General features: G+C 46.2%; 1 long non-coding RNA gene across 1 annotated transcript in view; it reads left to right on the forward strand.

The window, feature by feature from the left end:
- The window catches only part of LOC141361731 (uncharacterized), a 73,498-nt gene that overhangs the window by 47,505 nt on the left and 1,564 nt on the right, over nt 1–24,429 (forward strand). The window contains exons 2-3 of the long non-coding RNA XR_012367890.1: nt 21,215–21,284; nt 23,247–23,302. This is a non-coding gene — a long non-coding RNA (uncharacterized lncRNA). The remainder of the gene's footprint in view (nt 1–21,214; nt 21,285–23,246; nt 23,303–24,429) is intronic.

Here is a 24,429-nt window from a genome sequence, read left to right on the forward strand (position 1 = left end):
CGGTGAAACGTTGATAACCGGTGCTTCAGCCTCTCACCAGTTAGATCACTTGCCCACCACAACACCGTCTTTCACCGTCGTTTTGATATTTTCATGTAATTAAATCATTTAGTTTCGTTAGAGAGAGCAAACACTTACAACTGAATGTGTCTGGTGACTGAATTCAGCGGGGCTGAACGCGCGTCACGTCACAGAGCAGCAGGTGTCAGATTTCATTTATTCCTGTCAGAGTGTGCGAGGCTACCTGACTGACCAGACGATGGCAGAAGCCGCGTGCTTCCTCGTATTTGTTATAATATACATATATGATGTTTAATATAAGCGAGATCGTTTTGTTGTTGTGTTTTTCATCAAGAAAAATAATAAACCCATCATTCAAGCAGCGCTTTATTGAGAAGTAGCTGGTTGCTCCACTTGGGACTGGTGGGTTCTGTGAGAATTACCTGCGCACATTGACTTGGGAACTTAATTAAACCAGCTGTTGCACTCGCATTGCACGCAAATTCATACGCGATTTAACGCAGCGTACGCAAGCACTGCATTTAAACAGTTGCGTAATTCAAAAGTGAAAGTAAAATGTGCACGTCTGCATGCGCATTTATAAGCCCATCCCACCCGGTGAAACCGGGATCACCGGGTTTGTGACGGGCCGATAAACCGGTGGGAAAATTCTGTCACCGCGGCAACCCTAGTTCATATAGGTTGTCTACAAACCGGAAGGTTGGTGGTTCAATCCCCGGCTCCACCTGACCAAGGGCCTATACCATGAAGCCGGTTTAAGTGGATAGCCAGGTAAGTTTAAGATTAGTTTGTGCCAACCCTGGGTTTTAGGTACCATGAAAGTAGCGCGGCTTAAATCGGTGTTCGTCGCCATGGTATCTTACTCTGCACGGCTAACCTGCCGCGGGGCAGGTTATGTTCTGGATTCGAGATCTGAGACTGCAGTTTGACCAATCAGCTGCAAGCAAAGAAATATATAGCTGACGTAACTACACAGCGTCTCTGCGCAAATTTTATTTATTTGTATTTTTTTATTAAACATATTAAAATACAAACATTAAGGCATTTTTATCAATCACTATTTTCCATGTTGATACTGCATTTAAAGAAAAAAGAGGGAAAAACTAAGAAAAAAAGGAGGGTGAGGGTCGATCTTAATTTTAAACATCCAAAGCAGAAAGAAATCTCATGGGTCTCCGCGCAAATTGTTAGAGCACTTCGTAGAGAGAGTTTTTAGTTTTCCCTTGCCAAGTTATTTGTATGAAATATCTAGATTTTCCACGGAAGGAATCTCTTATCTTTGCAAACTTCTAGCCTCACATAAGAAATGTATTACGTTGAATCCGCGCCCTTACTGTACCGTAAATGATGTGTATTGCGTTGCGCTTTTTTGCAAGTGGTACATACTTGTATGCGGTCGATGGGGAAAACACGGTTTGTGGAACCATGCGCAAGGTGGTCCTCGCCCTGTAAGAAAGCCTACATTAACAGCTTCATAGTGTTCCCCGGACATTTCCCGACCATGTCTTTAAAAGAGGGCTATTATAAAATTCCCTGTAAGATTATTAACAAATTTAACAATGTACATTAACTTAAAAAAGCATGTTTCACTTTGGGTACCTAAATATATTATACAATGAAGTAGGCTACATGTTAATGTACATGTTATATTAAAAAGAGCAGAGGCAGTATTATTTCGCTCTTGAAATTAATCTTCATACTTTTGTATAATTAGCTCATGCTCTTCCGCTAAAAAAATACACTGCTCGCATGTGTTCTCTCTATTTCTATTCCGATTGGTTGTTCGGTGCCGACGTCACTCTTTTATGTGCACGCGCGGGTGGAGTAATCATAGCCTAAAGATCAAAGACTGAGTTGACAGAGAAAGTTGATAAGCCGCTTCATGGGACCAATAAAGCCTGATTGCATCGGTTTGGTTTTGTCAACTCAAAACCAATCCTGTAACCCCGAGTTTGTTCAGCTACCTTCATGGTATAGGCCCCAAGTGTCGAGGTGTCCTTGAGCAAGACACCTAACCCCAGCTGCTCCCGATGAGCTGGCTGGTGCCTTGCATGGCTGACACCGCCATCGGTGTATGAATGAGTGTGTGAATGGATGAATGTAAGGCTAATTGTAAAGCGCTTTGGATTGCCATAGGTCTGTTAAAAGAGCTATATAAATGCAGTCCATTTACCATTTATCATCTGCGTCTGCGCTATGATGCATTTGCCGGTGTAATTAAACAGCAACAATGTTGACATTGTCATTCAAAAAGAAAATAAACAGTTTATGCAGCAAAGGTATTTTTTTGTATTATAAATCACTATACATCGGTAATCTAAAGATCTTATTTAAATAAAACATTTTACGATATTTTAAAACAATCTATTGTATTGATTAATGAAGCAATGTGGCAGGAAATATCGCAAAGCTCAGGTATTGTTATATAATGAATGATCAAGATGTGCGGACGCATTTCATGAAGCACCGCCGTGTCCATGGGCTTCTGAAGCAAATGAAAAGTGGGTGGGTCCCCATGTTTCTACTCTGCTGACAGTAGGCTACAATGTTTATTTTTTATTTTGAGGAAATAAAAGGTAAGAAAAATGAATGAAGGTAAACTGATACAACTTTTGTATACCTTTTTTATTTGTTATACCCAATCTCTCTTTCTCTCTCTTAGAGAAATATAAATGTGAGATTCTGCAAATGAGATCACTTTATTTAATGGTATCCGTCGGGAAACAATGCTGTCATAAGAGTTTGAGCATGTGATCTTCTAAAACACAATCGATTAAACAGAGGTATGACTTTATGAATTATCTGCAAATGTTCCTCGCAAATAATAACGATACGTGAAGACGTTCAACTCTGTGATATCACAAATGAAAAGTAATTGCAGGCTTCTGTAAAAAAAAAAAACATGAAAATTATCCAGCGATCGTGGCACCATAATAAAAATAAACTATTTTACTGCAGTAATAAAATTTTATTTAAAGGTTATATGGAGGAAAGGGAAAACTTTAAAACAGTGGCAGTTTGCAGAGGGAGTTTGGATCCCAAAAGAGGAAGACTCTAAGACCATCAGCCAGTTCAGAATCATCTCGCTTCTTAGTGTTGAAGGAAAGATCTTCTTCAGCATAGTTGCAAAGCGTTTGGCAGAGTTCTTCCTCAAAAATGGATATATAGACACCTCTGTGCAGAAAGGTGGCATACCAGGTGTTCCAGGCTGCTTAGAGCACACAGGCGTGGTTACACAGCTCCTCAGAGAAGCAAAGGAGAACAGGGGCGATCTGGTGGTGCTGTGGTTAGACCTGGCCAATGCCTATGGCTCCATGCCCCACAAACTGGTACAGGAGGCTCTGGAGAAGCACCATGTTCCTGTCATAGTGAGAAACCTTATTCAGGATTATTACAGTGATTTTAAGCTGAGAGTTTCATCTGGATCAACAACATCAGAGTGGCATAGGCTAGAAGTGGGAATCATCACAGGCTGCACCATCTCGGTGATCCTGTTTGCTCTGGCAATGAATATGTTGGTGAAATCGGCTGAACCGGAGTGTAGAGGACCCAAATCCAAAACTGGAACACGGCAACCACCAATCCGTGCCTTTATGGATGACCTTACAGCTACAACAGAGTCAGTGCCTGGAGCCAGATGGATCCTTAAGGGGCTGGAGAGGCTGATTGAATGGGCCAGGATGTCATTCAAGCCAGCTAAATCAAGATCCTTAGTGCTGAAGAAAGGCAGGGTGGTGGAAAAGTTTCGTTTTACCATATCGGGAACTCAAATCCCAACCCTGTCTGAAAAACCAGTTAAAAGCCTGGGAAAGACTTTCGACAGTAGCCTCAGGGATACAACATCCATCAGAAACACCTGTGAGGAGTTGGAGAGGTGGCTGAAGAGCGTTGACAAAACTGGGCTCCCTGGAAAGTTTAAGGCATGGGTATACCAACATGGGATTCTACCAAGGATACTGTGGCCTCTCCTCCTGTATGAGTTTCCGATTACCACCATCTCAGAACTGGAAAGGAGAGTCAGCCGCTTCCTAAGAAGATGGCTGGGACTCCCGAGGAGCTTAAGTAGCATCGCCCTTTACGGAAACACCTGCAAGCTGCAGCTCCCTCTAAAATCCATCGAAGAGGAGTTCAAGGTCTTGCGCGCAAGAGAGGTGCTGCAGTACCGCGAGTCTAGTGACCCTAAAGTCTCCGGGGCAGGTGTAGTGGTCAAGAATGGCAGGAAATGGAGGGCAGAGGCAGCAGTAGACCAGGCAGAGTCACGGCTGCGCCACGGTGTTCTGGTGGGAGCAGTGGCCAGAGGAAGGGCTGGGCTAGGAACCTTTCAAGTGCCCCGGTTCGACAAGGCTCGGGGAAAGGAGCGGAGACAGCTAGTTCAAGGTGAGGTGAGGGCTGCGGTGGAGGAGGAAAGGTCCAGCAAAGCTGTGGGAATGGCACGTCAGGGTGCCTGGACTAGATGGGAACAAGCTGTGGAGAGAAAGATCACTTGGACTGAACTTTGGCGGTCAGAGCCACACCGCATCAAGTTCCTGGTGCAGGCAGTCTACGACGTCCTCCCCAGCCCATCAAATCTGTACACCTGGGGTCTAATCGATACACCAGGATGTGTCTTGTGCCAAAGAAAGGGAACTCTTGAGCATATCTTGAGTTGCTGCCCAAGAGCTTTGGGGGAAGGCCGGTACCGCTGGAGGCATGACCAGGTGCTCAAAACAATTGCAGAGAGCATCCAGGCTACTATTAACAACTGCGGGAAGTCAAAGCACTCCAAGCTAACCATCAGCTTCATCAGGGCTGGAGAGAAACCAGAAAGATCTGCCAGGGTAACATCAGGGCTTCTGAACACTGCACAGGACTGGCAGATGAAAGTGGACTTGTGCAAACAACTTAAGTTCCCCCAGCATGTCGTCAATACCTCCTTGAGACCTGACATTGTCTTGGTATCTGAGGCAACAAGGAACCTGGTCATGTTGGAGCTCACTGTGCCATGGGAAGATCGAATGGAGGAAGCTTTTGAGCGAAAGAGGGCGAAATATGAATGCCTCGTAAACGACTGTCATAACCAGGGCTGGAAGGCAAGGTGCTTACCTGTGGAGGTGGGGTGCAGAGGCTTTGCAGGGCAGTCCCTCTACAGGGCCTACACCGCACTCGGCATCACGGGTGAGAGTAGAAGAAGGGCTATCTGCAATAGTACAGAGGCTGCAGAGAAGGCTTCGAGGTGGCTCTGGATCAAAAGAGCAGATCCGTGGACAAATGCTGCTAGGGCACAAGCTGAGGCTTGATCAACCTCAGCTGGGTCACCTGAAGGAGGGTGTCTGATGTTTCGAAAGACCCGAAACACCCAATGAGATCAGGAACATCACTGATGATGTGCCCTAGCTTAGCATCAAACGATGTATCATTACAACAAAATAACGAGTAGCCTACACTTTTAGGAACCACATTTAGTGCTGTGTCAAGTATCATTAAAAGCAAAACGGAAGTCTCCGCACACAGACGCAATTTTTCTGGCATCTCCCCTTCCTCATCTCCTCCTTTTTTTGTCTTGAACTTGGGGCTCGAGTCCGACCTAAGGTTCGAGCTGCCTTTAAGAACAGCAAGCTAAGTTCGTTTACCGTTAATTATTAAGACTAAATGGGCAGGCAAACTCGTGAAACAATGAAAGTAAAATAATCCGCTATAATATGGTTTTACACATCTATAGAAAATATACTATAAATAAAGCAGTTATTAATTTTCCTAATGCATGGTTGTTTGACATTTACTTCTGTTTAAAACGTTATACATTTGGCAAAGGAGGTTTTTCAGCACTTTGTTCGAACAGCAACCCAGCGACCACTCCCCCCCCCCGCGAATTATGTTGAGAGGCATCCAGCTGCAGCCCCGTAGACTCACTTCTTGCTAGACACCAGTGGCTGGACTCCAGTGGATGGACAGCTGACGTCATTTCCGTATCGTCATTCACTTTTTAAATTTGACGCGCCATCATTAGAGGTCGAGGTGGAATTTACAAATCTAAAAAAACGCTCGTTATTTGAAGTCGACAGCTTATAAAAACGTATTTGGTTTTTTTTTTTTGGCTTGTTAGATGTACACCTTGTCACACAGCAGCTTTTAGGTATTATTCTGTTTTTAAGTTTAATCTGTAAATAAGTTTTTATAAGCTGTCGACCCCAAAAAACGAGCGTTTAAAGACACAAAAATGGATACAGGCAACTTTTCATAGTACTTCTATTAGTAAAACTGCGTCCAATAGGGGGAAACGTAGTCGGCGATCCACTTTATTCTCCTTAAAGGCTCGACAGCTTATAAAAACTTATTTCTGGGTTCTTTGGCTTGTTAGCTGTACATATTGTCACACAGCAGCTTTTAGACATTATTCAGTTTTTTGTTATAAGCCAGAAATGACAAGGAGGCGGCTTCTCGCAATACAAAGTCAATGGAGATGGTTGGATTGATTTCCCCCCCGGTGGGCGTGGTTTTCAAATTTGCATAACTGCGCTCTGTCTCTATTGGTCTTAAAAAGTGGGTGGGTCCTGTCCCACCCATGTATAATGGTTCCGACGCCCATGGCCGTGTGTCCGTTCATTCACTGCTCTCATCTGACGGAGAAGCGCATACGAGCATCGGTAGCTGTCACCGGTAGTGTTAATAATCTTTTTGAGCCACTAAACTCACTCTGTAAAGACGTTATAATAAACACATCTTTGAAAAATGCCACCACGCTCGCGCTGTTCCTGATGATTTTGCCACACATTTAATTGTAGAAAATGTATTTTAACCTCCTCATATGCACGTTTAAAGCTAATTCCTATTTAAAACAGAGTTTAAAGTAATGAAGCAACAGGATTAAAGAATCTAGTTCTACTGTAAAAGGTTTAACTAACTTTAATAAACTAAGACGTAGGCTATTTAATAAACTGAGCGTATTCATCTGTCAATAAGAAACGCGACTTGGCCATTCTAATTAATGATCAGAAGAATGCATATCGACCACCGTTACTGTAAAATATGCACATATGTCCATTTAAACTCAATTTTGGTCAAATGTGGATTATATCATTACACTGGCAAGAATATGTTTACATATAAAGATGCCGTACCAAGTATGACAACGGTACATTCAACTGCTTTTGAAATACAGTGTTTTTTTCACTTCCTGAAAAGTAACTGTTTTGGACGTACGTGAGTTTCATCGGGCAGCGACAATATATAAAAAACATATAAGATAAAATCAATACATTATTTTCCCATATTACCAATAGATTGTTGCCTAGTACAGTAAGTTCTACATACCACATAATATTACAATAGGTGCACCTGTAGTATGTGAATAGCAGTGAACCAGGTGTGTCGGTCAGAAAACCACAGAAAGCATGGAGCAGCTTTAATTATTGTTGAGAAATGAAATAAAGATGATTATTGAAGGGGAGAGCCAGCATGTAAGATGTATTATTAGGCTGTATAAGCTAAACAACAAATTGCATTAAGGGTGGAGAGACTTAAGAATGATGGCCGCCTTCAGGAGTACAGTATGGTATGGTGATCCAATGGCGCTTTTCCATTGCATAGTACCCCACGGTTTAGTTTAGTTTGGGTCGGGTCAGGTCACCTCACTTTGGCGTGGTTAGCTTTTCCATTGAGTTTAGTATCACTTCGCAGTGGGAGGGATTAAAGGCGTGTCGTTATATTTGCGCTGCCTGCTGTGACATCATACAAGTGAGAGCATCGTTGTACATTCCCATTCATTTATTTATCAGTCCGCCACAAAATTAAAATTGACCTCCACAAACAGATGTTTGCACATCGCGTTTATCACTACCTCTGTCTCACATGACTGTACAAACACCCGCGGCGTCAGCCGACGGCGCTCCGCGGAGCCTCATTTAGGTTGCATTTAAGCATAATGCTGACGTGCTCGTCGCAAATGTTCCGCCACAAACTGCAAGTCTGGAAAAACTGTTATGGTGTCCCGGATTGTCAACCTGTGGATGTTTTTCATCGCTAAATGGGAGTTTGGAAACTTATAGCAGAGCAGATGACAACATTACTCGAGGCAGCTCAAGCTAGCATTGAGGTAAAGCTAATCTTTTACATTATAGCGATGACGTGACGATTCTCTCAGACCAATCAGTGATCTACAGTGTTTACGCGTCACATTTGGTATCAGCTCGGGTCGCTTGGAACCCCAACCGAGGTGGTACGAAAAAAAGGATCGGGTACTAGGAAGTGATCCCAATGGAAAAGCTCCCAAAAGTAAGCTGACCCGACCCAAACTAAACCAAACCGTGGGGTACTATGCAATGGAAAAGCGGCACAAGTGTCACACGGTGACAATCTTTCCAGGGGCGGAACCAAAATTAGGAGAGTTTAGTTCCGCCCGGAAGTGTTTCCACCCGGACGGGAGAATACGAACACCGGAACTTCCGGTAGACACCGCGAGACGAAAATCAGCTGATTCAACACAGGTGCGTCTGATTAACATTAGCGGCTGGTGATTGGAGGAAACGATGAAGAAGGCAGTATAAAGGAGCATCTAAAAACACAGTTTAGGAGTCGAATTTTGGTGCTGTTGTTGTGCACTTGTTGTGGCTGGTATCCTTGCAGGCTGTAGCTGGCGTGGCTGTGTGGGATGAAGCAAATCGTAGTCGCTGGGAGACAACCGGAAAACGCTGGGAACTGAAATAGAACAGAAAGAAGATCGGAGTTAGCGTGAGTGATTGTTTACATGAAGAACTTGGAAGCTATTGCAATCATTGTGTAAACATTGCCATAGGAAGTAAGCGCCTCATCGTGTGAAGCTGGAAATACTGGCCTGTGTGTGTGTGTCGAAGGGAAGAGCATCAGAGAGGATTATATGACGCCTGTGAGTATGCAATATTGATTGTGGACACATTGTATACTAACCTATTGTGTAGTGGACGACTCCAGAAAAGGGAGACGGCCCTACCACGGAACAGTGTGGTGGGAGAGCCGGAAGAGGACGAGTTTGGCTGCTACAGCGACGTATACGTTGACTGGGCTGTGCTAACAACGCCTAGCAGGCTCCGGGGAAGTGGAGGAAGACGGGGCGTCCTAAGTGTTCACTTGAGTGCGGTGGGTGAGTCTGTGTTTACTGTGAAGAATACACTTTGAAGTGGTGCAGTGTCTTTGCTGTGTGTGTATTGTCAGAAAACCCCCCGCCTCCACCCCTTCGTCGTGGGAGAACGAAAAGGCTGCCGGTACCAGTCGTTATATTGCCTGACATATGCTGTGGGCGAGCCCCGAGTGTGAATATTTACCGTGGTGAAAATCGGCGGACATCTTGTGGATCTGGGTTGTTTCGTGGAGTGGTGGTGAAGAGTTTGACCGCTGGAGACTGTGTGAGTACAACCAAAGATAAATGCTTGCTTGTGCATACCTATTTATAACATCTACTGTTGCGGAGCGAGGCGGAGTTAGATCTCACCTGTCCCGAAGCCTCTTCAAAAAGGCGCCCCTGTCCAGTGCTCTATAGTCGAGAAGTGGAGAGGAGAGGGCAGCGCTCGGCTCGGTGTGACAGAGTGGTATTGTGCCCTCCGCAGTAGCAGCAGCCGTCGGGAGGATTTGTTCCCTGACGTCATCATCACCACATCGTCTCGAGGCCTCGGGCGAGTTGTGAAAACACGGTCACTGTAAGTCCACCATTCTACTAACCCAAATGAAATGCATGTATGAACTGACTGTCGATTGACCACGAGTGTTGGCCTGTAGAGAGAGAAAGTGAAACTTTACCTGTACCGTACATACTGTACGCCGTCCCGAGCTGGAGAAGGGAGAGAGAATTCAGCTGTGTATCTAACCGATCTTTTGTGTCCCAGCCAGCAGCCTGTGTAGAGAGAGAAAGTGGAATCTTACATGTACCATACTTACTGTATGCCGTCTCACGCTGGAGAGGTGAGAGAAAACTCAGCTGTGTAGATAACTGATCCTTTGTGTCCCAGCCAGCAGCCGGTGTAGAGAGAGAAAGTGGAACCTTACCTGTACCATACTTACTGTATGCCGTCTCACGCTGGAGAGGTGAGAGAAAACTCAGCTGTGTAAATAACTGATCCTTTGTGTCCCAGCCAGCAGCCTGCGGAGAGAGAGAGAAAGCAAAACCTTACCTGCACCGTACTTACTGTACGCCGTCTCATGCTGGAAAGGTGTGCGAAAACTCAGCTGTGTAGATAACTGATCTTTTGTGTCCCAGCCAGCAGCCTGCAAAGAGAGAGAGAGGAAGTGAAGCCTTACCTGCACCGTACGTACTGTACGCCGTCTCACGCTGGAGAGCTAGCCGCCTGTGGAGAAAAAGAAAAAGGAAACCTTACCTGCACCGTACTTACTGTACGCCGTTCCCAGCTGGAGAGGTGAGAGAAAATCCAGTCGTATGAGTAACCGATCTTGTGTGTCCCTGGCATTAGTCTGTGGAGAGAGAGGAGAGAGACACTCGTGATTTGAGGAACACCAACGAAGCTAGCCACAACATCACGTATTGGAAAGCTACAGTATCAATTAAAGGAAGAGTACGTTTACAAAAAGAAGCCTATTGACCCAGCACTTATCTTGACATTTTCCACTCTGCCTCCAGGAGAAAGAGGAGGGTGCCACGGGATCATAAACCCGGGCGGAGGAGCCTGAGCCGCACACCCCCCGTAGTGTCTTGGATCCCGGACACCTGACCCCATCCCCCCCCCCCTTACTCTTCCGACCACGGCCCACCTGGAGGGCAGAACAAGAGTTCAGTTTTAAATCCCTTCCCCCCCCCCCAATTCCCAAAAACATTTTAATTAAATTAAATAAAATTTATATTTTTATACTTACGTACACTTGTGTTGTCTGGTCATTGGGTTGGCTTTGGGGACCTCCTCGAGGTGGAAGTTAAAAAGGGGCGTGGCTCATTTACACTAGTGGCCAGCCCCGACTTGTGACAGATTTTTGGCATAGTCGGCAGGATTTTCCACCTCGAGTTGAGTAACCAAGGTCGCCCAATGGCCGACAACGAAGTGCCCGAGGCCCCACCCCGTGTCATGCCCGTATTTATGGGTAATCCTTGGGTACAGAAATATGGAGGAGCAGAGTCTGAGGTACGCCTGTCGGAGTGGAAGGCCCAGTTACAATATTTGGCCGACCTGCAAGGTCTAAGTGCAGCCCAACGGCTACAGTTCGTGTTAAATTCCCTAGAGGAAGAAGCGCGGCGGGAAGTTCAGGCCGCCCCTGAAGCCGTTAGAGCCACCGCTCAGACGATATTCCAATTCCTCACAGAGCGGTATGGTGATCATACCCCCGTGGCTGTCCTCCGCTCCCAGTTCTTTAATTGTAAGCAGGGCCCCCGTCAACCCATTAGAGCGTTCGCCTTGAAGTTGCGGGAGCAGTTTACCCGCCTACAGGGACGCCAAGACCATGGGCTGGGGGATGGAGAAGCCCTGTTACGAGACCAGTTCCTCTTAGGAATGAGAGAAGGCCCGGTAAGGCAGAGCTTGAGAGTACAGTTTCGGAGAGACCCAGAGCTCACGTTCGAGGATTTGAAGAAGGAGGCAGTAGCATTGGAGAGCGATGAGGCTGAAGTGCGCGAGCCCCCAGTGTGTGCGGCTGTGAGTGGGGCAACAGCGGCCATGCCCGAAGGAACGGATTGGAAGCAGGCGATAAAAATGGAGCTCTTAAAGGACGTCCGGGACCAGATGTCAGAGCTGTCCAAAACACTCCTGGGCGAGCTGCGCCTAGGAAAGGCGCGGGAGGAGATGAGGCCGGTTCCCCGAGACCGAGTGTATTCTGAAGGGGGCCGAGAGCTGCCCTGACGCCCAAGCCGTCCCAACCGACCCTGGTTCGAATGGGACGACCAGGGAAGACCAATTTGTAACCGTTGTGGAGAGCCAGGCCATTATAGTCGCCAGTGTGGGTCCCACAGAGCATCCGAAGGGGGTTTTTAGGTCGGCCGGCCACAGTGGGTCGTGTGGCCGGGACCCCCATGGAAGACCCTTTGGGAAGAGACGGCTCAAAGAGCCAGATGATCGGGCATAGTCCGGTAGCAGAAGTTAAAGTGTGCGGTAAGAAGATTCAGTGTCTTGTGGATACGGGCTCGCAGGTCACCCTGTTTGCGGAAAGCCTCTCACAAGAGGTATTTGGAAGACAAGGAGTATGTGAAGCGAAGGCCCCCTGGCTCACCTTGAAGGGCGCAAACGGCCTAGACATCCCCTACATTGGTTATCGACTGGCAGACTTAGAAGTTCACGGTGTAGTAGTCCCCCAGAAGGGAGTGATTATCGTACAGGACCATTGTTTGGGTACACACCGAGCCCTCCTGGAAATTAACGTCCTCTCAGAGTGTTGGGAAGAATTATTTCGGGCAAGGCCCGTCCAGAAGATACCACCCGCCGAGCGGCCCAAGTGGGAACGTGTGGTGGCCGACTGTCATCGGGTGTAAATGACCAAGGTCCGAAGGGACCGAGAAGAGGTAGGAAGAGTGGCTTGTCGCTTCGCATTGTCTGTCCCGGCAAAGAGTGAGGCCATTGGGCAGGTAAGAGTGCCGCCGCGAGGCGTTGCCCCTGAAGAATGGGTGTTGATCGAGCCCCATGTGGATTGCCAGCAGGTGGAAGTGGCTCGGGGCCTGGCGGCGGTCCGACGAGGACGGGTCCCTGTAAGGGTACGAAACGAACACCCCTACGTGGTACATCTACACCGACACCAACGGTTGGTCCGGTTAACGACGGTCACACCCCACCAAGTACGAGAAGGGAGAGACGTGAGTTTCTGTCAGGTGTGCCCCACTGTCGTCGAGGTGGCCCTGACTCAGATGGACGCGCCCCCCAACGACGTTGAGAGAGGCATGCCTAGCCATCTTATGGGTGAGTCCCTACAAGGGGAAGACTTGGAACAGGCGCAAACACAGAAGCTGCAGGCACTACTCAGGATATGGCAACACATGTTCGCAACACACGACGAGGATTATGGGTGCACCCAGGTGGTGGAACATCACATCCCTACGGGGGACACAGGACCAAGTCGGGAGAGGTACCGGCCCATCCCACCTACCTTATACACCGAGGTACGCACGCTTCTACAGGGCATGCTGGGGCGAGGCATCGTCCGGGAGAGTAGCAGCCCCTGGGCCGCTCCAATAGTACTAGTGCAGAAGAAGACAGGGGCTTGGAGATTCTGCATTGATTACCGTAAGCTCAATCTAGTAACCAAGAAGGACGCTTTCCCCTTGCCGCGGATCGAAGATTCTCTCGCCAGCCTCACGCAGTCCGCATGGTACTCCACTTTAGATCTGGCCAGTGGCTATTGGCAAGTGCAGGTGGCCAAGGCAGACCGGGAGAAGACTGTATTCACAACCCCCTTTGGACTATTTGAGTGGGACCGGATGCCCTTCGGGCTCTGCATTGCTCCTGCCACCTTCCAGCGCCTGATGCAGCAGTGTCTAGGAGGTCAGTTGATGGAGTCAGTGCTAGTTTATCTGGATGATGTGATTGTATATTCCCCAGATTTTGAGTCCCACCTCCAGCACCTTGAGGAAGTCTTCCAGGCCATGGAAATTATGAACTGAAGTTGCAACCTGAAAAGTGCCACCTGCTGTGTCGGGAAGTCAAGTTCCTGGCCCATGTGGTTAGTGCTGCGGGAGTGTCAGTAGACCCAGGAAAGGTATCCGCGGTGAAGGATTGGAGCACCCCGAGGACGGTGAGACAAGTACGATCCTTTTTGGGCTTTGTGGGGTACTACCGGCGATTCATTAAAGACTTCTCCAAGGTTGCCAAACCTTTAAACCAGTTACTGGTCAGTACGGGCCGCCCCCGGGGTTGTGGGTCACCCACTATAGAATGGAGCGCAGATTGTGAGGCTGCTTTCCAAAAGTTGAAGCAAGAATTACTGCAGGCCCCCATCTTGACTTACGCTGATTTTTCAAAGCCGTTTGTTCTGTATACAGATGCTAGCAACCTGGGATTGGGAGCGGTGTTGGCCCAACGACAAGACGGAGCCGAAAGGGTCATCGCATATATTAGTCGGAGCCTCCATCCAGCAGAGAGAAACGATGCGAATTACAGCTCTTTTAAATTGGAGCTGTTGGCACTGAAGTGGGCGCTCAGCGAAAAATTCAAAGACTACCTCTGGGGCGCAAAGGTAACAGTAATTACAGATAACAACCCATTGGTGCATTTACAGACGGCGAAGTTGGGGGCAGTGGAACAAAGGTGGGTGGCCCAATTGGCAAACTTTGATTACCAACTGCAGTACCACCCTGGACGGGAACATACAAACGCAGATGTACTCTCGAGGCTCCCCGAAGCAGAGGGTCCAAAGGACCGGGCCGGGCCCGAAGCGGCCGGCAACGAGGGAGAGTGTATGGTAGGCGTAGTCGATGCACCAGGAAGCCAGCATGAGGTCGTGCCCGAGAATTGGGGATGGAACCCCCGCCGGTGGAAGGAGCGACAAGTCCGGGACCAGGAAGTGAACCACGTTCGGGAGTGGCTAGAACAAGGCCGACGGCCAACACTGGCGGAGAGGCAAGGCCAGACAGATACAGGGAGAAGACTGCTGGGACAGTGGGACAAGTTGGAATTGCAGGACGGGGTACTGTGCAGAAAGCTAAGGGACCCAAAGCTTGGCGAGGAAGTGCGCCAGATCGTGGTGCCCGAAGACCAGGTGACAGCATTGATTTCGGCCTACCATGACCAGTTGGGACACTAGGGACAGGAGAGGACCGTGTCCCTGCTGCGTCGATACTTTTACTGGCCCAGCCTGGAGGCGTCGGTACACGCCTTGATCCAGGCGTGCCCCAGGTTCCATTGTTTAAGGCTAGACGTGAGGCTCGAGCGCCCATGGTCCCCATCCATGCCAAGGCTCCCCTCCACATCATGGCCATGGATTTCTTGACGCTGGGTCGGCCACTAGATCGCTACCAAAACATCCTGGTGATTACCGACCTGTTTACAAAATATGCATGGGCTGTCCCTACTCTCGACCAGATGGCGACCACCACTGCCACGGCTTTATGGAGGGCTGTCTTTCAGACGTTTGGATGTCCGGAGTTTTTACACTCGGACCAGGGGGCCAACTTCGAATCGCGGGTGATCCGTGAGTTATGCCAACTGTACGGTTGTACAAAAACACACACAACGTCATACCATCCCCAGGGGAACGGCAGTTGAGAGAGGTTCAATCAGACCTTACTAGGGTTGCTGGGAACACTGGACCAGCGACGACAAGACGATGGGTGAGTGCCCTACCAAAATCTCCTCCAAGCCTATAACAATAGTGTGCACAGCACGACGGGGTATGCCCCTACTTATCTGATGTTTGGCAGACATGTCCGAATGCCCACCGACCTGGTGCTGGGAGTGACGGCCAACCAGCACCAGCGTGACAGAGTGGGTGGGACGTCACCATCAGCGCCTGCACTTTGCGTATGAACAGGTGTCCAGACGGATACAGATGGCAGGAGAGAGAAACAAGCGGCTATATGATCGGACCGCTCGGGATGCCCCCCTACTGCCTGGCGAAAGGGTCTTGGTGAGGGATAATCGGTGGCAAGGTAAAGGGAAGCTGAGCGACTGCTGGGAGACCGTCCCGTATGTGGTCCGCAGTCAACAAAGACCGGGGCAGCCCGTATACACCATCCGGGCCGAAGGGAAGTCCGGGCCTGACAGGGTGGTACACCGTAATATGATTCGCCCATGTCCGAATTACCCTGAGGCCGTGGGAGTGACTCCCATGGAGCCTGTGCCAGTGGCCCCCTGGATCGGAGGATGGGCTGTGGTCCCGAGAGGGCCCGCGGTGGCACCACCCCCGGCCGCTCCGAGAGAGCCAGAAGACATACCAGCGCTGGCCGAACCCAACTCGCCCCTAAGGCGGTCCCAGCGAGAGAACCGAGGCCGCCCCCCTGCCCGTTATGGTGAGTGGACGACCCGAAGGCATTTTAGGGACTAGAACGCATTGGTGGGGAGGATGTCACACGGTGACGATCTTTCCAGGGGCGGAACCAAAATTGGGAGAGTTTGGTTCCACCCGGAAGTGTTTCTGCCCGGACGGGAGAACACGAACACCGGAACTTCCGGTAGACACCGCGAGACGAAAATCAGCTGATTCAACACAGGTGCGTCTGATTAACATTAGCGGCTGGTGATTGGAGGAAACGATGAAGAAGGCAGTATAAAGGAGCATCTAAAAACACAGTTTAGGAGTCGAGTTTTGGTGCTGTTGTTGTGCACTTGTTGTGGCTGGTATCCTTGCAGGCTGTAGCTGGCGTGGCTGTGTGGGACGAAGCAAATCGTAGTCGCTGGGAGACGACCGGAAAACGCTGGGAACTGAAATAGAACATAAAGAAGATCGGAGTTAGCGTGAGTGATTGTTTACATGAAGAACTTGGAAGCTATTGCTATCATTGTGTAAACATTGCCATAGGAAGTAAACGCCTCATCGTGTGAAGCTGGAAATACTGGCCTGTGTGTGTGTGTCGAAGGGAAGAGCATCAGAGAGGATTATATGACGCCTTTGAGTATGCAATATTGATTGTGGACACATTGTATACTAACCTATTGTGTAGTGGACGACTCCAGAAAAGGGAGACGGCCCTACCACGGAACAGTGTGGTGGGAGAGCCGGAAGAGGACGAGTTTGGCTGCTACAGTGACGTATACGTTGACTGGGCTGTGCTAACAACGCCTAGCAGGCTCCGGGGAAGTGGAGGAAGACGGGCCGTCCTAAGTGTTCACTTGAGTGCGGTGGGTGAGTCTGTGTTTACTGTGAAGAATACACTTTGAAGTGGTGCAGTGTCTTGCTGTGTGTGTATTGTCAGAAAAACCCTCGCCTCCACCCCTTCGTCGTGGGAGAACGAAAAGGCTGCCGGTACCAGTCGTTATATTGCCTGACATATGCTGTGGGTGAGCCCCGAGTGTGAATATTTACCGTGGTGAAAATCGGCAGACATCTTGTGGATCTGGGTTGTTTCGTTGAGTGGTGGTGAAGAGTTTGACCGCTGGAGACTGTGTGAGTACAACCAAAGATAAATGCTTGCTTGTGCATACCTATTTATAACATCTACTGTTGCGGAGCGTGGCGGAGTTAGATCTCACCTGTCCCGAAGCCTCTTCAAAGGGGCGCCCCTGTCCAGTGCTCTACAGTCGAGAAGTGGAGAGGAGAGGGCAGCGCTCGGCTCGGTGTGACAGAGTGGTATTGTGCCCTCCGCAGTAGCAGCAGCCGTCGGGAGGATTTGTTACCTGATGCCATCATCACCACATCGTCTCGAGGCCTCGGGCAAGTTGTGAAAACACGGTCACTGTAAGTCCACCATTCTACTAACCCAAATGAAATGCATGTATGAACTGACTGTCGATTGACCACGAGTGTTGGCCTGTAGAGAGAGAAAGTGAAACTTTACCTGTACCGTACATACTGTACGCCGTTCCGAGCTGGAGAAGGGAGAGAGAATTCAGCTGTGTATCTAACCGATCTTTTGTGTCCCAGGCAGCAGCCTGTGTAGAGAGAGAAAGTGGAATCTTACCTGCACCGTACTTACTGTATGCCGTCTCACGCTGGAGAGGTGAGAGAAAATTCAGCTGTGTAGATAACTGATCTTTTGTGTCCCAGCCAGCAGCCTGTGAAGAGAGAGAGAAAGTGAAACCTTACCTGCACCGTACTTACTGTATGCCGTCTCACGCTGGAGAGGTGAGAGAAAACTCAGCTGTGTAGATAACTGATCCTTTGTGTCCCATCCAGCAGCCTGCGGAGAGAGAGCGAAAGCGAAACCTTACCTGCACCGTACTTACTGTACGCCGTCTCACGCTGGAGAGGTGAGCGAAAACTCAGCTGTGTAGATAACTGATCTTTTGTGTCCCAGCCAGCAGCCTGTGAAGAGAGAGAGAAAGTGAAACCTTACCTGCACCGTACTTACTGTACGCCGTCTCACGCTGGAGAGCTAGCTGCCTGTGGAGAAAGAGAAAAAGGAAACCTTACCTGCACCGTACTTACTGTACGCCGTTCCCAGCTGGAGAGGTGAGAGAAAATCCAGTCGTATGAGTAACCGATCTTGTGTGTCCCTGGCAGTAGTCTGTGGAGAGAGAGGAGAGAGACACTCGTGATTTGAGGAACACCAACGAAGCTAGCCACAACATCACGTATTTGAAAGCTACAGTATCAATTAAAGAAAGGGTACGTTTACAAAAGAAGCCTATTGACCCAGCACTTATCTTGACATTTTCCACTCTGCCTCCAGGAGAAAGAGGAGGGTGCCACGGGATCATAAAACCGGGCGGAGGAGCCTGAGTCGCACACCCCCGTAGTGTCTTGGATCCCGGACACCTGACCCCATCCCCTCCCCCTTACTCTTCCGACCACGGCCCACCTGGAGGGCAGAACAAGAGTATTAGTTTTAAATCCCTTCCCCCCTCCCCATTTCCCATATTCATTTTAATTAAATTAAATAAAATTTATATTTTTATACTTACGTGCACTTGTGTTGTCTGGTCATTGGGTTGGCTTTGGGGACCTCCTCGAGGTGGAAGTTAAAAAGGGGCGTGGCTCATTTACACTAGTGGCCAGCCCCGACTTGTGACACAAGCACAGACACAGTAATGTGCTATGATAGGGCAGCCTGGGCTGATCCTTGATATTTCAGAGGTATAATGGCTGAACTTGTGGAGGTTGGACCGTATTTGGTTATAATTGCAGGTTATGTGGGTGTGGAAATGTGGTTTCCCTGCAACAGACAACAAAACATTTCCCAATAACACCAAACTCTAAACACTAATGAACATTCACACCAATAGCACATTATTATGATAATGTATCATTGTTAACATATGGCTTCTCCCCTCATCCATTGGCACAGATGCATAAACATATAATATAATATGTCTCTTTAACAACATTTACACTACTTACATAGCTGTTTAATATAACATAACACCAGGAAACAGGTTAAACAAACTAGCACTGGTAGTAAATAGCTGCATAACACTAACACTAGCACAATGGCGCTAATTAAACATATATAACTCAATCAATTATTATGATCCTCTGTACTCAATCACTATTATACAAAGCACATGAGCACACAACACAATATAATCCAGCAATAACAATTACGAAACAGGTCGTCTTTTGTACCGCAGTGAATCTGCTTACCAGCAGCTGAGGTAGGGCTGGGATAAACGATTATTTTTTAAACGATTAATCTAGCGATTAATTTTTCGATGCATCGATTAATCTAACGATTCATTTTATCAGTCCGATTCGATTCTCGATTATCTTCCCATTAATTAACTAATAGCAATTTATACATGTTGATTTACATATCTGAATGTAAACATTTCAATATATGTTCATTGCTCTTAAAATTTCAAAATAAAAAAAGACTATACAAGTGCAAAATACTGCATTCTTAGTCAGAGGTAGCATTCAGTAAAGCGTTTGCAGCTCATACTGTGCAGTTTAGTAACAGTATAAAAATCTCAAGTTCAAATTACTTTATTTTACATGCATTTATGAGCAAAACCTCTTTAAATGTGCCTTTTGATGGTCAGTAACTTTTATAACTTGATTTGTTTAATCCACATTGTTTTCGTGCTGTTCTAGTCCATTTAATGACAGATATAAACATAATTATAGACTTAAGAAGCACATATATTATTAAATCTCTTTCTCTTAAGTTTGTTAAGATAGATTAGGACTCATTTACTGCTGGACAGAGAGTGAATGAAAGCGCAGTCTTCTGGCAACAGTGACATATTTCATTGCTTTCTGTTAAATTGCTCAAAGTCATGACTGTTTAAAACACACTTCACATTCATAAGGCAAAATGACACTTTTTCGCGTCAATCCACGAGCATTTAAACCATAAACAAAGCACTTTCACTTTAATTGAATTTAATTGAGCATGAGCAGCGCAGCAGAACCGACGCAGAAACGATTGCAGCACTGTTGCTACAGAGCCGCGAGCCCGCGCTGCTCATGCGGCGGGGTGCATGCTTGTTAACATGGGCGCTGGAAAAAACACGCGCCGCACGTACTGCTCACACTTGCTGTGTGACTGAAGCCACTCGCGTTGCTACTATTCTACGGCGCCGCCTTTTTGGGTCTGGCGTATTCTACGGCGCCGCCTTTTTGGGTCTGACGAATCGACGCGCATATTTTGCGTCGACGTATTTTTTGCGTCGACGTCGTCGATTACGTCGACGCGTTGTCCCAGCCCTAAGCTGAGGCGATATCTGCTCTCTTCCGATGATTCGCTTCCTACCCGGCCACAATACGCTCTTTCATAATAAAAGTACTTATTCTCTGATTTCCTCTTGCATCTTTCTATCCCATTACATATTTTTACAAGATTTAAATAGGCTACTTTATGCAACAGTAGACAGACTGCTAGCAAAACAACACCACTAGGAGAGTGCGACCTCACCCATTTTTATGTCGAAAGCGCCCCCTAGTGGGCGGGAGCATTTCCGTTGTGGCTTGTTTCTGTTGTGTTGTCGTTTATTTTGTTGTGTTATCGTTTATTTCATTGTGTTGTGGCTTCATTTCGTTTTATTTGTTTGCGTTCACGGTGCGCTGGGAGAGCTCACCGTAATGCACGCTATTATGTTTATCTGTTTGCATTCACGGTGCGCTCTGAGAGCTCACCTGTATGCACACTATAATGTCTATTTATAAGCGTTTACTGTGCCCTCGGAAAGCTCACCTGTATGCACGCTATTATGATTATCTGTTTGTGTTCACGGTGCGCTCAGAGAGCTCACCTGTATGCACGCTATTAGGTTCTTCTGTATGCATTAACGGTGCGCTCGGAGAGCTCACCTGTATGCACACTATGATGTTTATTTGTATGTGTTCACAATGCGCTCGGAGAATTTCAATCGGCCTGTCTTTCGACGCAGGCCACAACAACTTCTCCAGGCTTTTCGGTCCCTGGCCAGACCCATCCAGTCTCTGCCAATGTCTTGTCTGAGTAGGTCTCGCAATCGGGTTGCGGGGTGGCCAAACCTTCTTTTAATGTCGAATGACAGCCATTCGGTCACAGCCCGTGTCATCACCCATCCGAATTCCTGACCATGTGTCTGGCCCAGCGCTTTTTGGCCTGTTCGGACTGGTTGACGGAAGATAAGGGCGTTATTTTGGTTGGAGAAGAATCAAATGAAGCATTCTGAGAGAGAGGTTTTTCACTTCCCCTTCTCAAATTTTCTTGTTTTACCACACTTCTTTTATTTTGCAGTGTTTGAAGGCTGACTCTCCATTCATTTGCTTATGTAGGAGACCGGTCAGGGGACGTCAAAATAATAAAGGTATGTTATATAGGGAATGTTAATGTACGTCACCGCAGTGTCGCATTATGGGACGTGGGCGCCATGTTTAGAGGCACTGCCGACCGCTATGCAATGTAATTGTGGGTGTTTTAAGCTAAAACTAGGTAAAATTGAAGAAGAACGGAAGAAATCGAGAAGTTGAAAGAAAAAGAGAAGGGACCCTATCGGGAGAAACTAAATGCTACTGTCAAAAAACTTTATTTGGACAAATAAACAACATAGATCCATGATTTAGCAGCCCAAGACTGGATTATGGATCCAGACGCACTACTCCCGCTTACATATCTGGTCAATTACCTTGTTTTTGCAGGACTTTATTTACACTTTGCAGGAGTTTAAGAGCTATAAATGCCTTCAAGCTTATAGTAAGATGACACTTCTTCTTTTGTTGTCTTATGACGGTTGACGTATCTTAATGATTCTATAAAAAAATTATCCGTTGTACAGTTATTCTGTGCAATGAATCAACACATGTTCATATGATGTCACTTCTGTTTTGGCCAAATTATTAAAACAAACAAAATGCTAACGTTAAATATTTAGCTAACGTTATGTTATTTAAAGAGTCACAAGCAGTGGGTTTGAGCAGTTGCATTTAATAAAAAATATGTGTTACAATCGTCAAAATTGTCTAAATATTTATTTTTATAACTCATGTGGTTAGGGTGATCAGAATGAATGAATCAATCAATAAATAACTTACATTTACAAGTTAGTTTGACAGTGTTAGCATAAAAACAAGACACTTTAAGTGGTTTTGCTTTTATTAATCACAAATTACTGAATGACTGAAAATGCAGCGAACACACTCTCGCTGATGCAGGGATTTTTTTGAAAAGTAAACGTTTTTCTCCTGATTGCAGCAGGCAAACCACGCGATCCGGCGTCTTTTCGTCAGCTCCTGCACCGGCTTCACTTGTTTTTTCCATGAATAAAAGCTGAAAAAACGTATTCCGTTGTTCAGTTTCCTCCCTGAACGATCGCGTGACATGCTTGATCGAGCAGTACTGACCAAACATATCTAAGTTTATTAAAATCATGACAGAATATACAAAAGCAACCTCCAACACATTAATTAAAATACAGCGGGACAGGACGCGATCCTGCAAATATGGCGGATTACCCATAATGCAACACCGCGTGACGTCAACTCCACATTCCCTATTTTCATCTAATTTTTAGAGAAGATTTAGCTTGTATGCATTGTAGTGTCCTGGGCGACAGCAATTCGGTTTTCTTTCACAGGTAGCAGACATACATTTTTTGTGATTTTTTTCATGCATGCCAGAGTCCTGAGAAATCTTTAACAGGATGTCCCGGGCTGTACAGAGATAACAAATATTTAGTTTGGCAATAACATGTTTTTCTCTCCTTGTATAATATATATATATATATATATATATATATATATATATATATATATATATATATATATATATATATATATATATATATATATATATATATATATATATATATATATATATAATTATTATTTTTTTTTTTAAATCAAAGTATCTTTAATGCCATTATTTCAGAAATAGCAAATACTAATGCCTAGAGTGTCTTACTTTTTGCAATGTATAAAAGCTGTCACTGGGATGGTTCTAGTACTGATATATACCTTTAAGGTGTCAATATGTACCGTTGAGGTACTAATGTGTGGTCTTTAGGTACAAAGGTGTAAAGCTTTTTGTACCTTTTTATCTGAGAATGTGCTGCCCTCTAGAGAGGATGTAAAAAATAAATATGAATACAATATTTTGTCATTTTGTTAACTTTTAGCTGGGTCTCAAGACTATAGTAAAGTTTCTGGTAGCACAGCTAGCACAGGACAAAAGTGCAAAATGGGAAATGACTACGCCTGGCTTGAGTGGCTTGTATGCTGTATTTTCTATACATGTTTTTCAGTATTATTAACATTCTGTTTCCTTTATTAAGAAGAGCATCATTTTGACCTGAAGCTATGAATTTGTTACTTCGTTTACTTTTTCAAGGTATAGTGTCTTTCTTCTGTTTGTCATTCATGTCAATAGGCTAAATAACAGTGGCGAACCGTGAGTACTTCAGCTGGGCCTTCAAAATATGCAATGAAGTGCCTCTCCATGCGCAATTACGCATGGCACAATAAATTAAAGGATAATTTTAATGGATAGGTTCTACTTACTACATCGCCTTTATTCATAAAAACAGGGAAACGGAGACAAGTAAGCATGGGGGGAATAAACACCCAAATAAATTGAGAGTATTTGGTTTTTCATACATTTTTCAATTCAGAATATAATATTCGTATTTCGTATCATACAGTGAACGTGTAAAAATTCTGAGCACGCAAAGTTAAATTACAGAATGGGCATTGTCTGCCTTTAAATGCAGTTTTAAAGTTTAAAATTACTTTAATCTAAATGATAAACACAAATACTCTGCTGCTCTGTAATGACAGAGGCTCTGTAAATTAGCATTTAACAAGCTTAAATTATGTTCTTTAATTTATTTTTGTTTTTTTTGTAAATATATATTTAGCTGTAGGATAGTTCTTATTTAATAAGGAGAAATATAGCACCCTGCGTTCTCAGTGCTGTGCACCTCCTTATGGCTTATAACTGTTAGAATATAATCAGGGCACGCAAAATCACTAGCCCGAGCCCTGAGGTCCTGGGGCTATTGCGAATTCTTGTCGGGTTACCAAAATGTATCTCCGCCCTGCCCATCGGGTATACCGAGGAAAAAATATTTGAATGTTTTTGCATTCTCTCAGATTTAGTTAGGTAATTATATTGTATGTAATTCGGTGTCGTCTGTCAGTCATTACTATCCTCACGTAACAAGTGAAAGTGTCAGGAAGTGAAAGTATAATAAAACCCATTATTTTTCTGGTGTTCACATCTAATATCCGCAGCGCATCTGCACGCGCTTCTCCCGGCTGTGCTCTTCATGAGTACCCGCTTAAGTAATTTCGTTTTTACCTCAGCCCTATCAAGCAAACCACAACGGCAATCAAGTTTTCCGCCATTTACCTCAACCACTCTCACCGCATCGGCCATTAGACTGTATTAATATTTACGGTCTATGATTAGGACTTCTTCTTCTTTGGCGTTTTACGGCAGCTCGCATCCAGTTTGTT

Source organism: Misgurnus anguillicaudatus, chromosome 24, assembly GCF_027580225.2.
Source record: "Misgurnus anguillicaudatus chromosome 24, ASM2758022v2, whole genome shotgun sequence".
Taxonomy (NCBI): Eukaryota; Metazoa; Chordata; class Actinopteri; order Cypriniformes; family Cobitidae; genus Misgurnus; species Misgurnus anguillicaudatus.